The sequence below is a fragment of the Triticum urartu genome, chromosome 1A, assembly GCF_056163025.1.
Source record: "Triticum urartu cultivar PI428250 chromosome 1A, HENAU_Tu73, whole genome shotgun sequence".
Lineage (NCBI taxonomy): Eukaryota > Viridiplantae > Streptophyta > Magnoliopsida > Poales > Poaceae > Triticum > Triticum urartu.
In genome coordinates this window covers 289,721,391-289,747,207 of record NC_141873.1, presented here as the reverse complement: position 1 = coordinate 289,747,207, position 25,817 = coordinate 289,721,391, and positions in this window count along the sequence as shown.

The following is a 25,817-nucleotide window of genomic DNA, read 5'->3' as shown; positions in this document are numbered from 1 at the left end:
GGTTTGGTTTGGCCAACTAGATTGGTATTTCTTGCAATGGGAGAGGTGCTTAGTTTTGGGTTCAATCTTGCGGTGTCCTCACCTAGTGACAAAGTAGGGGTAGTGAGGCACATACGGTATTGTTGCCATCAAGGATAAAAAGATGGGGTTGTCATCTATTGCTTGAGTTTATCCCTCAACATCATGTCATCTTACTTAAGGCGTTACTCTGCTCTGTATGAACTTAATACTCTAGTTGCATGCTGGATTGCGGTTGATGTGTGGAGTAATAGTAGTAGATGCAGGCAGGAGTCGGTCTACTTGACATGGACGTGATGCCTGTATGCATAATCATTGCCTTGGATATCGTCATAACTTTGCGCTTTTCTATCAATTGCTCGACAATAATTTGTTCAACCACCGTATTATTTTCCTTCAAGAGAGAAGCCTCTAGTGAAACCTATGGCCCCCGGATCTATTTTCCATCATATATTTTCATATATATATATATATATACCAAAAATAGCTTGTTGCAATTTGTTTACTTTTATTTTGTTTTACGTTTGAGCAATCTTTTTACCTATGTCTATTAGATATCACCTTTGCAATTGACCATGAAGGGATTGACAACCCCTTTATCGCGTTGGGTGCAAGTGTTTGATTGTTTGTGCAAGTGCATAGATTGGGCACTCGCTTGTACCTCCTACTAGATTGATACCTTGGTTCTCTAACCGAGGGAAATACTTATCTCTACTTTGCTACATCACCCTTTCCTCTTCAAGAGAAAAACCAACACAAGATCAAGAAGTAGCAACAATCTCCCGGGCGACTGGCCCAGCTGCTCCGTGCCGCAGCTTCAATTGCGTGACCTCCAATGACAAGGGTATCTCCCTGTCACTGATCTCGTGGCCATTCGCGCCGGGCTGACTTCAGACAATGGTGAAGCCTTCGCCAAGAACTTTCCAAATCAAAATAAGGATGAGATGGTATGTTTCGTATCCTTCCTTCCAAGATGTTAAGGATGCCCCATTCACCCATTCGTAAGGGGCCTAGTAGAGTTCTATGGGATTCAAGTCCACCACCTCACCCCGGAATCAATTATGCATATTTCTGGCTTTGTTGCCCTTTGCGAGATGTTTCTGAGCTGCGAGGCCCGTTTTGAGATATGGAGGAAGTTTTTCTGCCTCATCCCTTGCACCCAGGGAGGGTCCATCTTTGAAGTAGGGTGAGCCGAGGTTTGCTGCATAACCGGCACTGGATATCCTATTGGAACTCCAAAGAAAGACTTCGAAGAGTTGTCTTCGAAATGGTTAATATTGAAGATGTCCCCTTGTTCGAACTAGGCCGGAGAGGTCTGCCCGTGTATTTGGACGCCCCGGTTAAGAAACAACTTAACTGGCATCCCAAGGGCCATTCTCGGGAAGAGTCTGCCGAGGTGCAGTGCCTAGCCGCGAAGGTAAGGGTGCTGGCCCATGGAGGATTGACCATCATCGATGTGATGGCCACGGTGATCGAATGATGCATGCAACCCCTCCAACAAAGGATGCATCCCCTATGGAGCTATAACGGGACAAGTGACGCGTCCCGCTACAAGTGACGGGGGCTGGACAATCCAATAGCAGTGGCCGCCATAGTGGCAGATCTATTCAAAGGCAAAGAAAAAGAGTTCGCCCGCCCGAGAAACTGGAAAGGTTACTCGGGCTACAACCCCATCAAATGGGTAAGTTTAGACTTGTGTTTGTAGCGTAGACATCACACTCAGATACTGATTGGTTCAACCATTTTTTCGAACAGAGCTGGAGACGCCAAGTTGAAGGCATCAGTTGCCCCGCTCCTCAACCGAAGGATCATTCTCGTGACGATGATCCAGGTTATCACAAGGACCCAAAGACATCGATTAACTTTGAGAACAGGGTTTTATTCCAGGAAATCCTTGATGGTTCTAAGGTGGCCATCACATTCGATCATCCTAGGCCCCTCCCCTCCTCCACAGTGAGAAGGCCTCTTTTCCACCAAAGCGTTTGCCTTGCGCTATCCCGGCTACGTTGACTTCTACTCCCAAGGGCTGCCGAACCTCACGCCGAACACCAACAGAGATGGCGTCGGTTCGACCCAACATAAGAGCCTCCAAAAGGAAAGCGATTGTGCCAATCGCATCTTCGAAAAAAGGTAACATGTTCTAGAATTGTCATTAGTTTATCACTGGCCTTATCTATGAAGAGCTCTACTGAAATTCAATCTGGGTTGGCAGGAAGAAGGTACCACCCCAACCGTCCGGAGAAATTAGGGAGGTGTCAGGGAGTGGCCGAAGACCCCCAACATGGGCGAAGGTTGACATGGGGGATCCCACAATACATCTGCCAGTGGAAGATCCTGAGGATGTTTCGGTTACTAATTCCGAAGTCGAGAGTGTGATGAATCATCGGCGACGGAAGGAAACCCTGTGCCAGGCAGTCTTTACCGATCAAGAATTTAATGCTTTCAATTCGGCCGACTCATATCTCAGAGCGGCCCGAACATGTCTCGAGGGAATTGCCAATCTTCTGTCAAACGATATTAAGGCAAGGAATGGTTTCCAACAACCAAGTGTAGATACTAAGCCAGTAGCCCCTGAGCCTTGAATCAGGCGGGACGACCGAGTTAAGGGTCCGAAAAGCTTGCATTACTTGTTGTAGGCATTAAAGGAGTAGAATAAAAAGTTGCCCGAGGACCTTGAGGCAAGCCGAGCACAATTGGCTGATGCGAGGGCTGAATTGGAAGTGGTGAAAAAGTTCACCAGCGAAGCCCATGGCGAGTTAAAGTTATATACATGTACTAATGATGCTAAAGCACCTTGTCTAACACCGGCCTTATTTATAGCAGTCGAATCCATAGGTCACCTTCAAAAGGACATGGATGCTGCCAAAGAATCCCAATGGTATGCGAAATCCTAGCATCAAGCCGGTGTGTGGGTGTTAAAACGAAGCCATGAGGAAAACAATGAGCTAAAGGCGGAGAACCAGCGGCAGGCCATGGAAATGGAGAGCTTTAAAGTTGAGCTGGCGTAGGATCTGGGAGACAACCAGAGATTAAAAAGCGAGATGTTCAGTAAGTGTCACTTCAGCGTTGGGTGTGAATTACCATCCGTAATGCTCAAGTATCACACATGTGTCATGTTTCAATGCTAGGTTTCCTGACTAGTCAACCTAGAGAAGAGGCCAGTTCCTTTGGCGGAGATCTTTTAAAAGAACTTTCTGTGATTCATGAGAGAGCTCGAAAAGCTATGAAACGTATGGCCAAGGTGCTATGGACGATCGAAGCGGTATCGTACGATATGGCCGAACTAGCAAAACGCTTTAAGGGAGCTCGACGACGGCTAGAAGTATGGAAAACATCCGTATGTCAGGAAGGGGCGTGAGAAGCCTGGGCCATGGTGAAGACCTGATTCAGGAAACTTGTGCCGGAGCATATGACTCGTGTTGGACCAGTAGGGCCAGACGGACATGAAATACCTCTTCACTTGGTTTATAACCAAGTGATGCCTGCAGCTCGGTTCTCCCAGCAGGATTGCACCTTGGATAGCATAATAGACAATGTGGACAAAGAGTGACATGTTTGATTCTATGTATCTATGTACTTTACATCAAATGTGCTTGATCCGTACTAAAGGCGTTGTCATAACCGGCCATAGGCTTCGACCTCCCCGACCAGGGGTTGGGGAGTGTTACGTACTATATGACCTGATGTAAGCATGGAATCACTTCTGGTAACTAGGCAATCCGGCCTTTAGGTATGAACAGACAAAAACATGCGCAGAGTGTTATGTTATATTACTGTTTAACGTAAGAAACATCTTCTGAAGAAAATAGTTCCTCCATGGGTTCCTTTCTTCACGCTCTGTCATGCCAGTGTAGACATTTGTGTTTGAATATCCGAGGTATGCGAATAATCGATGCAGGGGCCGAATCCTCAAGCAGTGGTGATGATCACACAAAGTATTATAGTTTTCCTTGTTGCTGACCCATTGTGTTCTTAAGAATGCTAGATTTCGGCTTCACCCGTCTGAGGTATGTACACGGCTAACCCGGTTGTAACAATCATAGATGTGCTCCCTTTACCCCCTAGCCGAACGATCGGGAATGTGGGGGGTAAGCACAGGACCCAAGCAACCCATCTTGGCAAAAACATAAGTCAAATCGGTGCATATAATGGCGGGAGAGGTAACCAGAGGTGCAAACACGATAGAGACAATTACGTGCACCGAAATAGATTGATTGACTGCTTTAAAGGAGCCCCCAGGTATAATCTGGGTGTTACATTGAAAAATGTGTGATGAATAGGGACTAAAAAAAATTTGGTTTATCCAAATAGGGCCCGAAAGATTCTATTATTCCTGAAAAGAAAAGGAAATTTACAATGAGGAAAGGGGTAGTGTACTGACGCGGGCATGTTTAGCCGTAGAGTAGCCAAGCTGCGTTCCAGGGGTTCGGTTTGAGGCGGTTATCGGCCGGGTTGCAAAGACGATATGCTCCTCCTACTAGCACTTCATCAATTATAAAAAGGGCCCTCCCATTTAGGTGAGAGCTTGTTCTTTTTCTTCTTTGGGAGGCGGAGGACGAGTTCTCCAATGTTGTATGCCTTCACACAGACTTCCTGCTCTGGTAGCATCGAGCCTGCTGCTGATAAAACATAGAATGAGCCCAGGTGACGTCTCGTTCCTCTTCCAGGGCATCTAGGTAATCCTGCTGATCCAACTCGGCTTCCTTTTCCTCATACATGCATACTCGAGGTGCATCATGAATAATGTCGCAAGGTAGGACTTCTTCGGCGCCGTACACCATGAAAAAGGGGGTATATCCCGTTGTTCGGTTGGGCATAGTACGCGATCCCCAAAGCATGGAGTCAAGATCCTCTACCTAGTCACAATCAGATTTATTCAAGAATGTGCCGGGCGAGGCTTGATGCCACTCATGATTAGTCTGTTGGCCCGTTCAACTTGTCCGTTGATCTGCGGGTGGTATACCGAAGCGTAGTCGAGCTTGATGTCCATGGTAGTGCACCAGTCCTAGACCTCATGGACCATGAAATTGGATCCATTATCCATGATGATACTGTGAGGGACACCATAACGGTGCACTACGCCGGATATAAAGTCGATGACCGGTCCAAACTTTTTTGAGATTACTGGCTTTGTCTCGATCCATTTAGTGAATTTGTTGACCATGACCAATAGGTATTTCTTTTTCTTGGTTCCCCCTTTAAGTGGTCCAACCATGTTCAATCCCCAGACTGCGAAAGGCCAAGTGATTGGTATAGTTCGGAGAGCCGGGGGGTATATGGCTTTGATTTGCAAAAAGCTGGCATCCAACACAACATTGAACTAAAGTGCGGGAGTCCACGCGGGCAGTGGGCCAGAAAAACCCTCCTCGGAAAGCCTTGCTTACTAGGGCCTGAGCTGCCGCGTGGTGGTGACACATCTCCAAGATATCTATAATTTATGAAGTATTCATGCCATGTTTACAACAATTTTATATGGTTTTGGTATGATTTTGTTAGAACTAACCTGGACTAACGTTGTTTTTAGCAGAACTACCATGGTGTCGTTTTTGTGCAGAAATAAAAGTTCTCAGAATGGGCTGAAAATTTGCGGGGATTTTTATAGAACAAAAGAGAGCCCCGAAGCACAAGAGTTGGGCTAGAAGAGTCCCGAGGCAACCACAAGTGTGGACGGCACACTCCCCATAGGGCGCGCCCCACTGTCATGCCGCTGCCTCGTGGACCCCCTTGACGTGAAACCGACGCCAAAAATTTCTATAAATAGAGAAACCTCCACAAAGAAACCTAGATCAGAAGTTCCGCCACCGCAAGCCTCTATAGCCATGAAAAACCAATCAGGAGCCCCTTCCGGCACCCTGTCGGAGGGGGAAACCATCACCGGAGGCCATCTTCATGATCCCGGCGGTCTCCATGACGAGGAGGGAGTAGTTCACCCTCGGGGCCGAGGGTATGTATCAGTAGCTATGTGTTTGATCTCTCTCTCTCTATATATATATGTATATATATATCCCATGTTCTTGATTTGGCATGATCTTGATGTACTGCGAGCTTTGTTACTATAGTTGGATCATATGGTGTTTCTCCCCATCTATCTTCTTGTGATGAATTGAGTTTTACCGTTGAGGTTTCACTATTATTGGATTGAATACTATTATGGATTTGAGAACACTTGATGTTTGTCTTGCGTGGGATACCCGTGGTGACAATGGGATGTTCTATTGATTCACTTGATTCATGTTTTGGCACTCAACTCACGGATTCTCGAGGTGACATTGGGGTAATCTATGCATAGGGGTTGATGCACGTTTTCATCCTTGTTTCTCTGGTAGAAATATTGGGGAACTTTTTGAGGTTCTTTGTGTTGGATTGAATATTATGAATCTGAAGTTGTTCGATGCATATCGTATAATTGACCCACAGATACTTGTGGTGACGTTGGAGTATCTAGGTGACATTAGGGTTGATTGATGTGTGTCATATGGTGTTATTTTACTACGAACTCTAGGGCTGTTTGTGATACTTATAGGAATAACTCAATGGATTGATCGAAAAGAATAACTTTGAGGTGGTTTAATACCCTACAAGCAATTTCATCTTATGTTCTCCGTGATAGGAACTTTGGAGTGACTCTTTGTTGCACGTTGTGGGATTGTTATATATCTAATTATGTTATCATTGTTGAGAGAACTTGCACTAGTGAAAGTATGAACCCTAGGCCTTCTTTCCAAGCATTGCAATACCGTTCTTGATAACTTTTGTTACAAGTAACCTTGTTGTTTTTATATTTTCAAATTACAAAAACCTATATCTGCCATCCATATTACACTTGTATCACCATCTCTTCACCGAACTAGTGCACCTATAAAATTTACCATTGTATTGGGTGTGTTGGGGATAGAAGAGTCTCTTTGTTATTTGGTTGCAGGGTTGTTTGAGAGAGACCATCTTCATCCTACGCCTCCCACGGATTGATAAACCTTAGGTCATCCACTTGAGGGAAATTTGCTACTATCCTACAAAACTCTGCGCTTGGAGGCCCAACACGAGTCTAGAAGAAGAAGGTTGCGTAGTAGACATCAAGCTCTTTTTTGGCGCCGTTGCCAGCGAGGTGAGTGCTTGAAGGTATACCTTTAGATCTTGCAATAGAATATTTTAGTTTCTTGTTTTATCACTAGTTTAGTCTATAAAAGAAAGCTACAAAAAATGATATTTAGATTGCCTCATATGCTTCATCTTTTTAATGTCTTTCATGAAAATAATGGAAAGGAAAATTGTACCAAATTGCTAGAGGAAGAAGGCAATAAAATGTTTGGCAATAATTCTTTGAATGATTTACATGATTGCAATTTTGTTAGCGTGCTTGCTATGAATATTCATGATACTAAAGATGATTGTGCTGGTCATGATAAAGAAGTTTCTTATAAGCATGTCAATTTTTGTGGAGTGAATAGAGTTTGTGAAGACATGCCTTATAGGGATGATAGATATTGTAAGAAGCGTAAACATGATGAAACCAATCGGCGGCTTAAGGTGATAGATAAATTTTCTACAAAATTATGCTCTCTTCATCCCATTACTTGTGAACTCCGCAATAGAGTTGGTCATCTTAATTTTCATTGCATACTTTTTCATGATCGAATTGTGGCCAAATATTGTAATAACTTGATCACCCTTGAACTTTATAATGAACTTTTACTATTTTTGGGGTGTGAAGAGTTGTCACATAAAAATAGTTGGTTCAAAGCGTTCATATTCACCGACCTTGCTGAAACTACTCTTAATGAAATCTATATGTTTTGTGTGGTAAATTGCGATGAGAATGCTTATATTGCCAACTATAGAAAGATGGGAAAACCATTACAATATAAAAGAAATACTAATGAAAGGGTAAAGGTCTCCACTTTCCCTCCTATTGTATCTCGTGATGAAACAGGTTACGAGAATGAGCTTCCTATGTAACGAATCTAATCAATAAGGAGCTCCTAAAAATGATTAAACCCACATATGATGTGGAAAAGAAAAATAAAAGACGGAGAAGGAAAGATAAAAAGGTATCTGTCATGGACTTAACCCAACAAATGCCCTAGCGAAAGGACTTAGGTGTGGAGCCATCATAGCTAGGTTAGCTTGAATGGGGTTAAACGAGACAAAGGACACAAAGAGTTTACCCAGGTTCGGCCCCTCTCAACGAGGTAAAAGCCTACTCCTGATTTAGGTTGCATTGCTTGGGTTTCGATTACCAGGGAGCGAATACGCTTGACCTAGTTCCCGATCAGTTGTCTCTTGAGTTAATCCGCCGCCGGGTCACCTTTTATATACAGGTTGATGCCCGGCGGCTTACAGAGTCCCGGCTGGCTCATACACAACGTGTCCAACTCGGTAACTAACTAAGCTTGCCTTACAATACAAGTTAAACATATGGCGGCTCACACCCGTGGGCCTCAAGCCGTCCCCGGGTCTTGGGCCTTCAATAAGCTTGCTCTATGAACCGCCATCTTCATATCTTCTTGGGCCTCTTCGTCTATGAGCCGCCAGTGGCATGACCCAACATTAGGCCCCCGATTGATTTGAACTTGTTCACATCAATCTTCAGTATTTGACTTAGCAGAATCTTCCATCGCTAATCCCTTATCAATTCATCATAACCCGCCATGACGTCACATCTCATAAATGTGTTAACCCGCCATGACATCACCTCACATTAACTTCGCACAAAGCCGAGAACATTTTATCAGATCCTTAACTTAAATGGGCCTCCCGAAAATTGAGGCGCCCGGGCAACCACACAATCATTTTTCGGCCTCCTTGATTCCCGCGCATGCCATTTATCCATCTCGTTATAAATAGGGACAGGGGCCCTTTTCATTTTTCACGCTTCCCTCCTCGTCTTTGTATTCCTCCTCACAACGCCCCTGTGCGCCCAAGCTCTGCCGCCATCGGCCTTCGTCAACTGCCTCAACCCCGGCCGCAGCATCAACCTGAATGAACCAGAGCATTGCGGTGCGCCTCCGCTGTTCAACAGCATCCGTAAGTACTCCTCCTCCCACATAGCAGATCTCCATTAGGGTTTGCCCAGTTCATCGGAGTTTTTCTCTGTTCTTCTTCTCTATGTCACGTAGCTGAATCTGAACATGGTACTGAAAACGCGCGGTAATAGCTTAGCATTCCTTTTCCAATCGCAGTAGATAATTTTTCTATATAAGATCCATCCGAACACATGAGTTCTTCCACTGCCTTCACTCTAGGTATAGAATTTATTTTATTTTCTGTACTGCTACAGGTCCAAAATCGTAGCATTAATTTGTGGACTCTGTTTGTCCATTACTTAGCAAAAATTCACTTTCAGATCTGTCACACGGCGATCATACAGGCGACTTATATGATAAACCATAACCCGCCATATAGCATTAGTCCCCTTATTAGCCCGCCAATATTTGTTCATAATTTGCATAACCCAGCACTGCCTTCCGGTTTAATCATGTCAACCTTTGTAGCACTAACTTTTTGACCATTAGTTGGTTTAGCAACAGAATCGTTAACCCGGCAACATTTTCCTTTGCAGTCAAAAATGTCTAAAGCCAAGACCGTCACCTCATGCAACTGGGTAGTTTCTCGGGTCACCGAGGAAACACTAAATGAATTTGTTCAAACGAGCATTTTATCCAAAAAAATGTCATCCGTTGGAGGGTCCCAGGCATAGAAACCCCTCCTCAGCCGAAGGAAGGTGAAGTAATTGTCTTCACTGATCATCTGCTCCTTGGTTTCACCCCTCCCGGCCAAAAATTCTTCCGCGATGTGCTTCACTTTTTCAAGCTCCACCCTCAAGACATTGGGCCCAATTCCGTTTGAAACATCTGCAACTTTCAAGTGTTCTGCGAGGTTTACATTCAACAGGAGCCCACTGTAGAACTATTCATAGAATTTTATTATTTAAACCGGCAGACTGAGTTCACAGACAGGCCCAGCCTAGAGTTAGGTGGCATTTTGATTCAGAGGCGGAAGGAAGCCACCTTCCCAGCCGCCAAACTGCCCATTCATCCCAAGGACTGGAACCAAACTTGGTTTTACTGCCAAGACACTTCTCCAGAAGAGGAGAACCCTCTGTCAGGTTATCGCGAAAGCCGACTTAGGAACAGGCACCCTCTGCTAGAGCGGATCAGTACAGAATAACGGGCCAAATATATGCCCGTCTTTAAATAAATCAGAGCTTTAATGGCTAATGGCTTGACTGGTATCGACCTAGTTCGATGTTGGGTCGCGTGGAGAATTCTGCCTTTAAGCCGTCGATTCGGCTTAATGTGCAAGTACACTGGAGATGTCAAATATCCCCAACGCCACTGCCAAATGGAGTTAACTGATGAAGACATCAATGACATGACCAAAACCCTGCTGAACGAGAGCTTGGCAGATTACAACAATATAGGGTTAAGCCTTTTCTGTGTTCTCAACAAACCGCTAGCTGTAAGTATTTTAAACTGTTTCCAACTTAATCATCTTTCCTTGAATTATTCTCTTAGCCATGTGATTGCTGCAGGCTGACTCTTCTTATCGGAATAAGAAACTTCAGGACAAACCAGCAAAGAATACCCGGACAAAGAACAAGGCTCCTAAAAAGCCTGCCAAGAAGAAAACCAACCCCTCTGAGTTATTTGACTTGGATGCTAATGATAAGTCGGAGGTAAAACTTGACTCCCTTGGCTCATTTTTTATACATCTTATTAATAATGATCACTATCAGGATGATGCAGAGGCCAGTCGTGCAGATGATGAAGAGGTAATTATTCTCTCCTCCGGCTGAAAACATTTGCCAAGACAGAAAGTTCGACAAGTGATCCAGAAAGTAAGGTTTTCTCACCCTTTAGCTTATCTGGATCCCAACTTTCTTTTGAAGAAATAGCAGCATGAAGCTCACCATAGAACCCAGAACATTGGCGGTGAGATTCTCTCCTCCAGCTTACCCAACACACCGGCCCCTCGCAAGCGCCGTCCAAAGGTTTCACAGATTTCCGACTTAGCTTTTCCCAAGGCGGGTCTTTTTTGACAACCTCTTAACCCTTCTGATTCAAACTATCAGGGAACCTCTCACTCTTCATCAGGTGATTCCACTGGGACTTAGGTTCCTCTGTTCAAGACTATTCCTGGGTAAGAGCACTTAAGTCTACCTATTTTAACACCTTACTCAATTGGTAAGCCAAACCCAGAAAGAAGCTGAAGGTTAATAAGCCGGCTGACGATCCCAAGGTTGCTGATCTGGAAAAACTGACAATGTCTGAGTCTTTGCCTCAAACATCTAAAGCAGCCATGGACGATCCGCCACCAGAGGAGCACCTTGTCACCATGGACCCCATGAATGTTGATCGCGAAAATGCTAACCCGCACAGCCCTGCTCAGCCGGCTCAAGAAACCGAAGACGTCATAGTTACAGGGATGGCTTAAACAGCGCCAGGCAACCCCACTGTCTTGTCCAAGCACAGTGCCAAAGAGGAATTCTCCGCTGTTGACAAAGGCAAGTGGAAACTAGATCTAGAGAACTATGCTCAATTCATCGCCCAGGAGCTTCACGCGGGTTACTTGAACCGCCTCCACACCAGCCGTGACTTTGAAGCCAGCTTGGTTAATCTCATGAAAGATCATTTTGAGGTAAGCAAAAACTTGTCTCATACAAATATATATCTCTCAGCCACCAAGTCTACTGGATATGATAAACTTGAATATGATGTGTACTTTAAGTATCCTTGTTGACCTTGATAGCCATGTCATAGCATGTTAGAACTGCAGAATCAACACAAGTAGCCCCCAAGGGCCGGCTTAAGCAGCATAGCTAAAGCCGGTACTTCAAAATGTAGCTCTTAATTTCACATATATATATATATATAACTCCCAAGGGCCGGCTTAAACTGACAAGTTAAGTCGGGACTTCAAATAGTAGTGCTCAATTTTGCACCTGTAGCCCCCCAAGGGCCGGATTAACCAACATGGCTAAGCCGGGACTTATCACCATACTTATTAACAAAATCTAAATATGTAGCCCCCATGAGCCGGCTTAATCATCATGGCTAAGCCGGGTCATGAAAGATTTGTCTTCAACAAAGAGCAATGCGCATTAGCCCCCAGGTGCCAAGTAAAATACTTGAATTATGCTTGGGACTTCTGTCGGTGTCAAAACCGGCGAATCTCGGGTAGGGAGTCCCGATCTGTGCCTCTATGGTCGATGGTAACATGAGACAAGGGACACGATGTTTACCTAGGTTCGGGCCCTCTCTATGGAGGTAATAACCTACATCCTTCTTGATTGATATTGATGAATATGAGTATTACAAGAGTTGATCTACCTCGAGATCGTAATGGCTAAACCCTAGAGGTCTAGCTTGTATGGCTATGATAATGAATCTCCCTCCGGACTAAGTCCTCCGGTTTATATAGACACCGGGAGGATCTAGTGTTACACAAGGTCGGTTACAAAGAAAGGAATCTACATATTTGGTCGCCCAGCTTGCCTTCCACGCCAAGGAGAGTCTTATCCGGACACGGGTGCAGTCTTCGGTCTTCGTATCTTCACAGCACATCAGTCCGGCCCATGGCCAACAGGCTGGACGCCCGAGGACCCCTTAGTCCAGGACTCCCTCAGTAGCCCCCGAACTAGTCTTCAATGACGAGGTGTTCGGCACATAGATTATCTTCGGCTTTGCAAGGCGGGTTCCTCCATCGATGACTTCTGAGTAGTGTGTTCGGCTTTCCATTTAATGTTGTACTCCTAGGCTTCTGTGCATCAACAACTTCAGTTTCCACATGTCGAGCGAATGCGAGAGGTCAGGGTATTTTTACATATACCACCCCGACCACATCACAAAGGTGCCTATTTAAAGAGAATAGATCTCAGATCCATTCCACACCCCGCGAAAAATCCTCAGAGCTTGCTATGAAAAACCACCCCAACATGGCTAGCGCTCCCGGCTCTTCCTCTCATCCCCATGACTCCAAGAAGGGTGATTGGGAGAGATGTTCCGTATCCCATAGTCAGCTTGCGAAGCTGCAAACACAGGGCTTTCTTCCCCCCGCGAACCTGGTTCCCGTCCGAGAAGGATTGGCCTCCTTCAACGGCAAAACTCATGCGGAGGATTTCCCCAATCCGTTTGCGGGAGAACGACTGTGCTTCGTCCCTTTCTTATTAAGAGGTGTCGGATTTCCAATCCATCCCTTCCTCTGAGTTCTGCTGGAGTATTATGGCCTCCAACTGCACAGTCTCACTCCTGCCTCTATCCTTCATATAGCGGGTTACGTCGCTCTATGCAAGCTATTCCTGGGCTGTGAGGCCCATTTCAATTTATGGAGAAGCCTGTTCTGCCTCGTCCCTCGTAATCAAGGCGGGTCAATTTTTGAAGTGGGAGGCGCCGAAGTGTGGCGCATTGGCGGGACCGGATACCTATCCGGCACGCCGAAGAAAGCTTCAGAAGAGTGGCCTTTCGAATGGTTCTATATCAATGACGTCGCTCTACCTAACCTCGTCCGTATGGGCCTCCCTGAGTTTTCAAGTGCTCCGCTGAAGAAACGCCATAGCTGGCGTCCTCAGAGCCTCGAGGAAGAGGATAGTGCAGAGGTCAGCCTACTGCTGGGTAAGATTAAGATGCTTGCCCAGTCCGGATTGTCAATAGTCGAGGTAATGGCGACCTCTATGGCGCGGGGGGTCCAGCCACTCCAATACAGAGGGCTGCCCATGTGGCATTATAATGGGGAAGACGACGCCTCACGCTATGGTCGGAAGGTCCCGAAGACCCTCGTCGCCCTGGACAAAATACTGGCCGAGCTGTATAAAGGGGAGAAAGAGGAGTTCACCCGTCTCCAACATCTAGATGGATTTTCCATGTATAATCCTCCCAGCTGGGTAAGCTTCAGCTCCACTATTTTACTCCAGTCCATAAATCATTCTTGACAGGAAGTATATTATTTGCTTATAATAGGATGGCGAAAGGCTGTCGAGGGGATCCATGACCCTGCCCCTCAGCCGGAGAATCGCAACCGAGATCTTGACCCCAGATATGAGGAAGATCCAGACATATTTGTGGAGCTCGAGGATGCTATATTCTATCAGATGAGCTATGACGGTACATATGTACTCATCATCGCCGATTACCCAGCCTTCTTCCTGCTTCACATGTAAGTAATCCGGAGATACCTTGTCCAAGAGAGTTTTCTCATTCCTCCTTGCCCACCGCACTGTCCTGTGCTCAAAAGGGGAGGCGCTCGGTGCGCCATGCTACCCCGGGGTCATCTGCGAAGAGAACGTCCCCCACACCAGGCAAGCCTTCGAAGAGGAAGGCAAACGAAGATACGGCCGAGTCTTCATCAAAGAGGTATGCATTTGCAAATATGCACCTTGGCAGTCACATCCAACTGTGACCGTTCCGTTTATCATGTATCAGGAAAAAGGTCGGACGGACTATATCCAGGGGTCCGGCCGGCCATACTTCCCGCAACCAGGATCCAGATCCTACCGTGAAGATGGGGCCTGATGCGGGGGTGACGCTGGACTGTCCTCCAGCCAAGGATTCGGATGACGTATCCTTCACCAACTCAGAAGTGGAGAGTGCCATGAATCGTCGGCGCCGCAGGGCCATTTTACAAGACCCTGGCTTTCCAGAGGAGGCACTTAACGCCTTCAGCTCAGTTGATGCATATATCCGAGCTGCTCGAGATGGGCTTAACAGAGCCACAAAGTAGCATTTAAAAGATGTGCAGGTGAGTTTACTTTGTCTGACTATGATAACCATATGCCAGTATCCCCCGAGACTTAAAGTAGTTGGGACAACTGATTTGAGGATTGCTGCATGACCAGGTTCTGTCGAAGAAGAATGACGTGCTAGCGCAAGAGCTAGAAAAGTGTCGGACGCAGTTGAACACAGTGACCGCCGAATTGGAAAAATCCAAAGCGGTATCCGCCGGTGATATTTTCCTCCATCTAGAAACAATTATTGCATAGCGGCTGTATTAATACTGCGGCTTTATCTCATAACAGGATCATCGGATCAATTGGAGGAAAAAGAGTCGAAAAGACTGCAGGCCGCGGGCGAGCGGGTTTTGACCCGTGTCAGATAGGAGAAAAATAAAATCCAAGATGCAAACACCCGGCTGGGCGAAGAGCTTAAGGATGTGCGGGCCCAGCTGGAAGACTCCATGAAGGAGAACAAAAAACAGCGAGACGGCATATACTGTATGTGGTTGTATTTACCGTAGAACAGTTTGGGAGTAAAAGTAGCTAATATAGCTGTGATTGCAGGTATATTAACGGGCCGTACCAAAGAGGAGGTGTCAGTATAATCAAGTGATCTTCTGCACGGGTTGCCACAGTTGCACGAGCAAGCTTGGCAGGCAATGCGGAGCGTAGCCAAGGCCTTATGGCCATCCGACTCCCCTCCAGGGAGTATGGAGAAGCTTGTAGAGCTGTTCAAGGGAGCGCGGCGGCGTATCCGATTGTGGAAGATATCGGCCTACCAAGAGGGTGCGCGAGAAGCCTGGGCCATGGTAAAAACACGATATACCAAGCTGGATCCGAATCACATGGCCCGGGTCGGACCCTAGGGTCAAATGGGGAAGAAATTCCCGTTAGTTCAGTATATGGCCAAGTAGAGGTGGCTGCTAGATACTCCCAACAGGATTGTAAGTTAGACCGCCTGTTGGACGGTATAGAGGAGGAAGTTTTTGAGTCCTAAGTGACTATGTACTTTCCTTCTAGCTGGATAATAAAAACAATTGTCATGGCTGACCTTTTCGCTTCGACCTTTGGACCCGAAGGTGCGGAGTGTTTCTGAATACCCTAACGGTAGAATATACCGGGGTATGCATGGGAACCAGGCGTAGGGGTCATAGTTTCCTGAACAGACAATGTGTATCCGGCTAGTTATGTTATATTACATTATGTAAGAAACATCTTCCAGAGAGAATAGTTCCATTATGGGTTCCTTTCCCTGGGTGTGCATGGGTTTAATGTGCATGTCCGAACTGTGGTTGAAAAATCATAGAGTAAGTAACTTCTGGGGTTTCATAATGGAATGAATGCGGGAACATCTTTAATTCGCCGACTGAATATTCCCTTAAGAACGCTAGCTTTCGGCTTCACCCAGTCTGAGGTACACATCAGGATGACTCGGCAGTAACAATCGCAGAGGTGCTCCCTTTATGCCCTAGCCGAACTAACAGAAATGTAGGGCATAAGCACAGGAGCCAGGCTACCCAGCTTGGCCAAAACTTAAGTCATATCGATGCATATAATGGCTAATAAAAGGTACATATGGAAAAACACATATGTGGTGAGCTTGATGCTCAAAGGATAATTGCCAGCTTCTGTACGAGAAGCCCCCAGGTATAAAGAACGTACATATATGGAGATGTACGCATCAGGGGAGGATGGTCTAGCCATACCAAAGTCGTAGGGCTAAAGTGCAGAACGAAAAAAAGATAAAAACGAAAAGAGAGAGAAAAAATAACGTTAATAATAGGAGGATGGAGACGAACACAGAGTTCGGTTCTAGACATAAAATCGCCGGAGTATGGCCGCGTTCCGGGGGTTCGGCTCCCAGTCATTGTCTGACGCATCACGCAGCAGGTACGCTCCTCCGGTGAGGACTTCGTCAATGATGAAGGGACCCTCCCACTTGGGCTTGAGTTTGTCCCTTTTCTTCTCCGGCAGGCGTAAAACGAGTTCACCAACATTATAAGTCTTGGACCGTACTTCTCTGCTTTGATACCTGCGAGCCTGTTGTTGATAAAATGCGGAACGGGCTTTTGCGACATCGTGCTCCTCCTCCAGGGCATCTAAGTTGTCCTGCCGATCAAGCTCGGCTTCTCTCTCTTCGTACATGCGCACTCGAGGTGAGTCATGAATAATATTGCAGGGTAGCACTGCTTCTGCACCGTACACCATGAAGAAAGGTGTATATCCAGTAGTGCGGTTGGGTGTGGTCCGCAGCTCCCAGAGTACGGAGTCAAGTTCCTCCACCCAGTGCTTGTCTGATTCTTTCAAAGACCACATTAGTCTAGGTTGGATTCCGCTCATAATAAGACCATTAGCCCGTTCGACTTGACCGTTTGTCTGCAGGTGATAGACAGAGGCGTAATCGAGCTTAATGCCAAGATTAGCGCACCAGGTTTTCACTTCATCGGCTGTGAAATTAGAGCCATTATCGGTGATTATCCTCTGTGGGGCACCATAACGGTGTACCATGCCGGATATGAAATCTATTACCGGCCCCGCTTCGGCCGTTTAGACTGGTTTGGCCTCTATCCACTTAGTGAATTTATCCACCATGACCAGCAGATACTTTCTCTTATGGCTTACTCCTTTAAGGGGTCCGACCATATCGAGTCCCCAGACCGCAAAAGGCCAACTGATGGGGATTGTTTGTAAGGCAGTGGGGGGCATATGGCTTTGGTTGGCGAAGAGTTGGCATCCGACTCAATGTTGGACAAGGTCCTGTGCATCTTCTCGGGCCGTCAGCCAATAAAACCCTGTACGGAAGGCCTTGCTAACAAGGGCCCGAGCTGCGGCGTCGTGACCACCGAGTCTGGCGTGAATCTCGGCCAAGAGCTTCCGCCCCTCTTCCTCGGAGATACATCTTTGAAGAACTTTGGTAACGCTTTTCTTATAGAGCTCTCCGTCATGAACCTTGTAGGCCTTCGAATGTTGGACGATACAGTGGGCCTCATTCTGGTCCTCGGGAAGCTCCTTCTTGTTAAGGTAGGCCTGGAAGGGTTCGGTCCATGGAGCAATGACTGCCATGATGAGATGCGGAGAAGGTGTTATTTTGGTGGCTGAGCCTCCGATGATGTTGGTGTTTTTGGAATCTGGGGTTATGTTCGGATCTGGACTAGTGTTGCCGTTTTCCCCCTACCACACCACGGATGGCTTAAAAAGCCTTTCCAGAAAGATATTGGGTGGAACGGGGTCATGCTTAGTGGCGATACGAGCAAGGACGTCCGCCACCTGGTTACTTTCTCGAGTCGCATGGTGGAACTCGAGCCCCTCGAACCGGGTCGACATTTTTATGACGACATTACGGTAAGCTGTCATCTTTGGATCTTTGGCGTCGAAGTCTCCATTTATTTGAGATATTGCAAGGTTTGAGTCCCTGCGCACTTCTAGGCGTTGTATGCCCATGGAGACAGCCATCCGGAGACCATGCAATAAGGCCTCATATTCAGCTGCATTGTTGGAGTCTGTGTATAGTATTTGGAGTACGTACTGAACGACGTCTCCAGTTGATGACGTCAAGACGACGCCCGCCCCTAGCCCTGCCAGCATTTTGGAGCCATCGAAATACATAACCCAATTGGAATATGCGCCGTACTCTTTAGGGAGTTCGTCCTCTATCCATTCGGCGACGAAGTCAGCCAGTACTTGGGATTTAATAGCCCGATGTGGTTTGTATGTAATATCAAATGGAAGGAGCTCAATGGCCCATTTGGCAAGCCAACCCGTGGCATTGCGGTTGTTTATAATGTCGTTGAGTGGTACTTCGGAAGCCACCGTGATCGAACACTCCTTGAAGTAGTGACGGAGCTTTCGGGATGCCATGAAGACTGCGTATGCTATCTTTTGATAATGGGGGTACCGGGATTTGCATGGTGTAAGGACAGTGGATACGTAGTATACTGGCTTCTGAAGCAGGAATTTGTGTCCGTCCTGTTATCATTCGATGACGAGCACGGCGCTCACCACCTGATGTGTTGCCGATATGTATAACAGCATCGGTTCGCCAACGTTTGGCGCGTCCAGGATTGGGTTGCTTGCAAGAAGGGTTTTTATTTCCTCCAGTCCGGCTGTTGCCGCGTCCGTCCACTCGAAGTGATCGGTTCGCCGTAGAAGGCGATAGAGTGGCAGTGCCTTTTATCCCAATCTGGAGATAAAGCGGCTTAGATCTGCCATGCAACCCGCGAGCTTTTGGACTTTTTTAAGGTCTGTTGGCATAGCCAATTGTGACAGAGCTTGGATTTTGGCTGGATTTGCTTCAATTCCTCTATTGGAAACGATGATGCCCAATAGTTTTTTGGTGGGGATGCCGAAAATGCACTTTTCAGGATTGAGCTTAATGTCATACGCGTGGAGGTTATCGAATGTGAGACGTAAATCGTCTATAAATGTTCCGACGTGCCTAGTTTTATGACGATGTCTTCCACATAAGCTTCAACAGTCTTGCCGATCTGTTTCTCCAGGCATCTTTGAATCCTGCATTGGTATGCAGCGTCGGTGTTCTTGAGCCCGAAGGGCATGGTGTCGAATAAGAATGGCCCTTATGGGGTAATGAATGTTGTTGTAGCTTGATCAGACTCCTTCATTTTGATTTGATGGTATCCGGAATATGCATCAAGGAAACACAGTGTGTCGTGTCCTGCGGTAGCATCAATGATCTGATCAATGCGGGGGAGGTTGAAGGGATCCTTAGGGAAAGCCTTATTGAGGTCTTTAAAATCGACGCACAACCGCCAGGATTTGTCCTTCTTTGGTACCATCACCAGGTTTGCCAGCCAGTACGGATGTTTTATTTCTCTGACGAATCCGGCCTCAATTAGCTTGGCAAGCTCCTCCCCCATAGCTTGACGTTTGGGTTCGGAAAAGCGCCACAGTGTTTGCTTGACCGGTTTGTATCCCTTTAACATATTGAGGTTGCATTCAGCCAACTCGTGTGTGATTCCTGGCATATCAGAAAGGTGCCAGGCGAATATATCCCAATTCTCGCGCAGGAACTCTCGTAGCGCGGCATCGACCATTGGGTCTAATTGTGCTCCGATGGATGTTGTCTTCTTGGGGTCCGTTGGATGGACTTGGAATTTGACTATTTCTTCTGCTTGTTTGAAGGAGGTGGATTTGGGTCGTTTGTCTAGGACCACATCGTCCCTGTCCGCCGTGGAGCGCAGCGCGGTTAATTCTTCGGCCGCAAGGGCTTCAGATAATGCCTCAAGGGCCAAGGATGCGGTTTTATTCTCAGCGCGGAGTGCTATGTCTGGATCACTAGCCAGAGTGATTATACCGTTGGGCCCATGCATCTTAAGCTTCATGTATCCATAATGGGGTACCGCTTGGAAGCGCATAAATGCATCTCGCCCTAAGAGGGCGTGATATCCGCTGTTGAAACGGGCCACTTGGAAGGTTATTTCTTCGGACCGATAATTCTCCGGCGTGCCGAATACCACGTCGAGTGTTATTTTCCCGCACACCATGCCTCCCGAATGGGAATAATTCCTCGGAAGGTCATGCTACTTTGCTCAATGCGGCTCCTGTCTATTTCCATTTTGTGGAGTGTATCTTCGTAGATGAGGTTTAGTCCGCTGTCGCCGTCCATGAGGACCTTGGTGAGCCGAAAGCCGTCTATGATTGGACTGAGAACAAAGGCTGCTGGTGCTCGGACTGTCCTGTATTTTGGTAGGTCACCGGCGTTAAAAGTTATAGCCGTGTCATTCCAAGGGTTTATCGCTGCTATTTGACAGACTTTGGCGAGTCCGCGTAGTGCTCTTTTGCGCCTATTATTTGAGGCGAATGTCTCAAAGACCGTCAGTACATTGGGGTCGTTGTCCTCTGGGGGTGTTGTTTTGGGTTATTCTGGGTGAGGATATCCTCGCCGCTCTTGGCCACTTGCCGGAGTATCCAACATGCTCTAAGGCTATGTGTTGGTATGTTATCCGGCGTTGCGTGTATTTTGCATGGCCCATCGAGCCATCCTTCCAGAAAGGTTCCGCGCCCCATACTAGACTTGTATTTCTTTACTATTGAACCGGGCGTGTTGCCTGGGTGCACCCTTTTTGCCTGAATAAGGGTTGAGTGGGGATTGATAATTCCCAACGAGCTGTTTGAGTTTTCCAGGTGCTTTCCATTGCACTGTACTTTTGTATGATAGTTGCCAAGTCAGCGAAGTGTAGGATGCGACGGTGGTTGATGGCGTTGAGAATTCCTTCGTCCCTGCAATTCTTGCGGAACACTGAGATAGCTTCCTTATCGTGGCAATCTTTAATCTTGTTTTTAACAAGAAGGAATCTGGCCCAGAACTGGTGGACCGTTTCCTGAGACTGCTGTTTTATGCTCATGAGAGCGCCTGTATTCGGGTGGGTGGGCGGATTTAAATCTAAACCCTGCCCCAGTTTTGGATCTGGAGTCTGAAGGTCTTCCGGACTTAGCAGATCGGGCTCCGAGATGCCCACTATTTTCTTAGGCCCGTCGTCCGATTCTATGTTCGGAGGGCAGGATATTTCGCCTCGCGAGTAGGTGTCCGGCTCATCGAGACTGGAGATCCGGACATAATCCGTCCTTAATATGGAGGAAGAATTGTCGACTCGCTCCTCGACTACCGCTATCTGGTGGGTGATCGGCGGAGATTTGATTTCTCTCCGATCGGTTTTAAGCCCAATCCGATCATAGTCTGTAGCGACCCCCAGGGCAGCGACGCGATCTAGGAGCTCATTTAAGGTTGAAAGCTCCGCTGGATCTATCTGCTTGGAGTGTTTGGAATCGATACGAAAGGGGTTTTCGATGACCCGAGAGGTCATCGTCGGCTTAATGACCGAACGGACGGTCATGGTAAAGCCGCCCAGCCGGAGGGTTTGGCCTGGAGCCAGTGTTCCTCCGGTGGCGATATTATCCTTGAAAACAAGGAGAGACATCAATCTTGTTGTTGACAACATAGTGGAACTCTCAATGAAAGCACCAATGTCGGTGTCAAAATCGGCGAATCTCGGGTAGGGGGTCCCGAGCTGTGCGTCTAAGGTCGATGGTAATAGGAGACAAGGGACACGATGATTACCCAGGTTCGGGCCCTCTCTATGGAGGTAATACCCTACGTCCTACTTGATTCATATTGATGAATATGAGTATTACAAGAGTTGATCTACCTCGAGATCGTAATGGCTAAACCCTAGGGGTCTAGCTTGTATGGCTATGATAATGAATCTCCCTCCGGACTAAGTCCTCCCATTTATATAGACACCGGGAGGATCTAGGGTTACACAAGGTCGGTTACAAAGAAACGAATCTACATATTTGGTTGCCAAGCTTGCCTTCCACGCCAAGGAGAGTCCTATCCGGACATGGGTGCAGTCTTCGGTCTTCGTATCTTCACAGCCCATCAGTCCAGCCCATGGCCAACAGGCCGGACGCCCGAGGACTTCTTAGTCCAGGACTGCCTCAACTTCCAATAAGATGATCATAATGATTCCTATCTTGTTCATGTTGCAGGCTGAACTAAATATGAAGGAATCCCAAGTCAATGATCTGAGTCAAAACATTCAAACTTAGCAACCTAAGATTTCAAAGGCCAAATCAGAGCTATAGACTGCTTTGGATAATATTGAAAAATTGAAAAAGGACTTCAGTGCTGATAGAGCCGGCTGGGAGACCGAGAAGGCAACTCTATGAAAAGAAGAAAAGATGTCGAGGTTGCCCTTAAGCCAGTAACCGATGAGTTGTCCGGCTTAAAGTATCAAATCAACATCATGATAGTGGCCATCTTTGGTAAGTAATAATATACTTCAATCTTTCTTCATCAATGTTGAACAACCATTGAGCCGGTTCATAAATATACTTGCTAATGCAGGTTCCAGAAGCTCCAAGATGGGTGATGATATGCGCATAAAGCTGAAAGCTGTATATACCCTTGTGGAGCAGTTGTACAGTGGTGCTCAACGGGCTATTTCTGTTGCCTCGCATAAGAAGCAACCACCTTCCCTCATCAAGGAACTGTTGGAGAAGCTGTCTGTGCTACCACAAAGGGTGGAAGAATTAAGGCGATCAGCCGCCAAAGCCGGTGCCATCACCGCCTTGAGCCGGGCAAAGGCGTGGCAAGCTGAACTTAACCCGGAAGAGATATCAACCGGCTGTCCCTATTTAAAAGAAGATGAGACTCCCTTCAGCACTGATGACTTCACCAAAATAGTAAGAGAGATGCGTCTTTGGGCAAGCAAATTGGCTGAGGAGACGGGCCTCTCCAAGTATCACCCAGTTTATGATGCTGAGAACACCAAAGTGAAGGCGTCGGTTCATGAAGCTGTGGACCTTATCATGCCCACACGTAAGCACACCTTCGCTCCTGACATTGATCCATCAAGCCTTATAGATGATGAAGCTATGTTTAGAGCTTCGACTGGGCCACATCTAACTTCCAGCCAATGGGTGATCAAGAGAAGAAGAACCGGTGAAAGATGACTCGGAATCTTCAACACCTCAAGGCCAAGACAACTGATCCAAGGGGCCGGTTTATCATGCACATCACTGGATGCCGCACGTATCAAAAACACTTATTCTTTTGGGCCACATGATGCCTTGTAAATAGGCTAGTTAAAAACAATGATCTGCCTTGCCATCGTGCATGTTTATTTGCATAACACTTTGAATCGCTGATCTGATGTTGAAGATCTACTGCTTATGCTCATAATCCCATCACGCAGACCATATGTATCATACTCCTGCACACAAGCAGATAACATGTGCCCTGGCGGTTTACCCCAGGGCGGGTCATAATGCCCTATATACAATTGCTCGTGACTTTATAGTCCATAACCATGGCGGGTTATCCAAACCTTGGATATTCATATAACAAGTAAATAACATACCTGTGCAAATTATTCATACTATCAACTTACAACGCCAGATGCAGTAAGGGTAACATCCCAAAGACTTAGAGCGTAGAACTCCAAGCACATAATCAAAACACACTAGCGACTTATCATCCAAAGATAGGCCGGATTATCAAAAAACCTCAGATATGCTCAAATATGAGCCATATAGATTAAGGCTACATGGCCTGAATCATTTTGAACCATATGTCAATATGGTACAAAAGATGAACCCAAAAAATGTTCAAATAAAATCAAACCAGAAAAAACAAGGCTTTCACACGCTGCCAAACCTCGATATCAGGTGTTATTCAAGGGCCGCACAGACACTAAGTTAAACATTTATTCAAACCTGTAAGCTGGGCCTCACATGACCAATCGCCGTTTTAACTTTGCCAAGTTCAGGGTCTTTATAAGATTGACTATCAAGAGTTTGGCGAGTCATTCCAGGATTACCTAGGCGGAGTGGCAGACATACAAAGGCAGGATAACCCGAATTTTTGGTGAATACACCTGGCGTCTATGCCGATCAAAAGGGTAAATATAGCTATGTTCATTGAACAGGAAGTCGCCAAGTGACCTTTAACAAGCCATCAAGACAGGTTACCTATGTTTGAACTCCACATTATAGCAAGTTCTCTTTGGTAATCATCCAACTTGGGCAAAAAAGCCCCCAAGTCATTTGCAACAAGGCGTATAAGCCAGATCAAAGGGTAATCATAGCTATGCTCAGTGAGCAGGAAGCCCCCATGTTATTTGTAACAAGGCGCGCAAGCCGGATCAAGAGGGTAGTCATAGGTATGCTCAATTAGCAGGAAACCCCCATGTTATTTGTAACAAGGCGTGCAAGCCGGATCAAGAGGGTAGTCATAGCTATGATGAGAAATGAAACGACAGAGGCCCTGAATTATCAGGGATGCCGTCTTTATTATACTAATCATAATATATACATTGGTAGAAGTATGTACATCACAAGAGCTGGTGGCTCTGGTGTAATAAGGCCGAAGATGAGCAATGTTCCACGACCGGCGGGTCTCCTCCTTAGACTTGCATGAGTCTTTGTGCTCTCGAATATCAATGAGGTAGTACGATCCGTTGTTCAGATTTTTGCTGACCACAAAAGGCCCTTCCCAAGGTGGGGACAACTTGTGCATGTCTATGTGATCCTGGATGAGCCGGAGCACCAAGTCACCTTCTTGAAAGGTCTGGGTTTAAACTCGGCGGCTATGATAACGACACATATCTTGCTGGTAAATTGCCGAACGAGCCGCCGCAAGGTCATGCTCCTCATCCAAAAGGTCAAGAGCATCCTGACGTGCTTTTTCATTATCAGCTTCAACATAAGCCGCTACACAGGGCCAGTCGTGACGGATGTCACTGGGAAGAACTGCCTCAGGGCCATAAACCATGAAGAAAGGCGTGTAACCCGTAGATCTATTGGGGGTAGTATTGATACTCCAAAGCACTGAAGGTAACTCCTCAACCCAACAACTCAACGTCCTCTGCAAAGGGACCATAAGACGAGGTTTTGTGCCTCTCAAGATTTCTTGATTGGCCCTTTCAGCTTGACCATTGGACTGGGGGTGGGCCACAGATGAAACATCAAGACCAATATGTTCACCTTGATAAAATTCTTTTATAGCACCTTTAGACAGATTAGTGCCATTATCAGTGATGATGTTGTGAGGGCAACCAAAACAGAAAATCACATTTTTGATGAATTGAAACGCCATTGCCGCGTCACACTTGCTGACCGGCTCTGCCTCAACCAACTTTGTAAACTTGTCAACCGCCACAAAGAGGTGAGTCTTTTTGTCCTTGGATCCTTTAAAAGGTACAACCATATCCAGCTCCCAGACTGCAACGGTCAAGTAATTGGAATCATCCTCAATTCTTGAGCCGGCACATGAGCTCGTCTTGAAAATTTCTGACAACCATCACACTTGCTGAAAAAAATCCTCTGCATCTGCATGAGCCGTCAGCCAATAAAACCCATGAGAGACGAGAGACTTAGAGCCGGCATGATGGCCACAATCTCCTTCATTAATCTCTCGTAAAATCCCACGGCCCTCCTCACGCGAAACACAGTGCTGAAACGCCCCTGTAACACTGCATCGGTGCAACTCGATATTGACAATAGGCATCAACTTAGATCATCGGGTTATCTACCTGGCCAAAGTTTCATCCTCAGGCAACTCACCCCGGGTCAT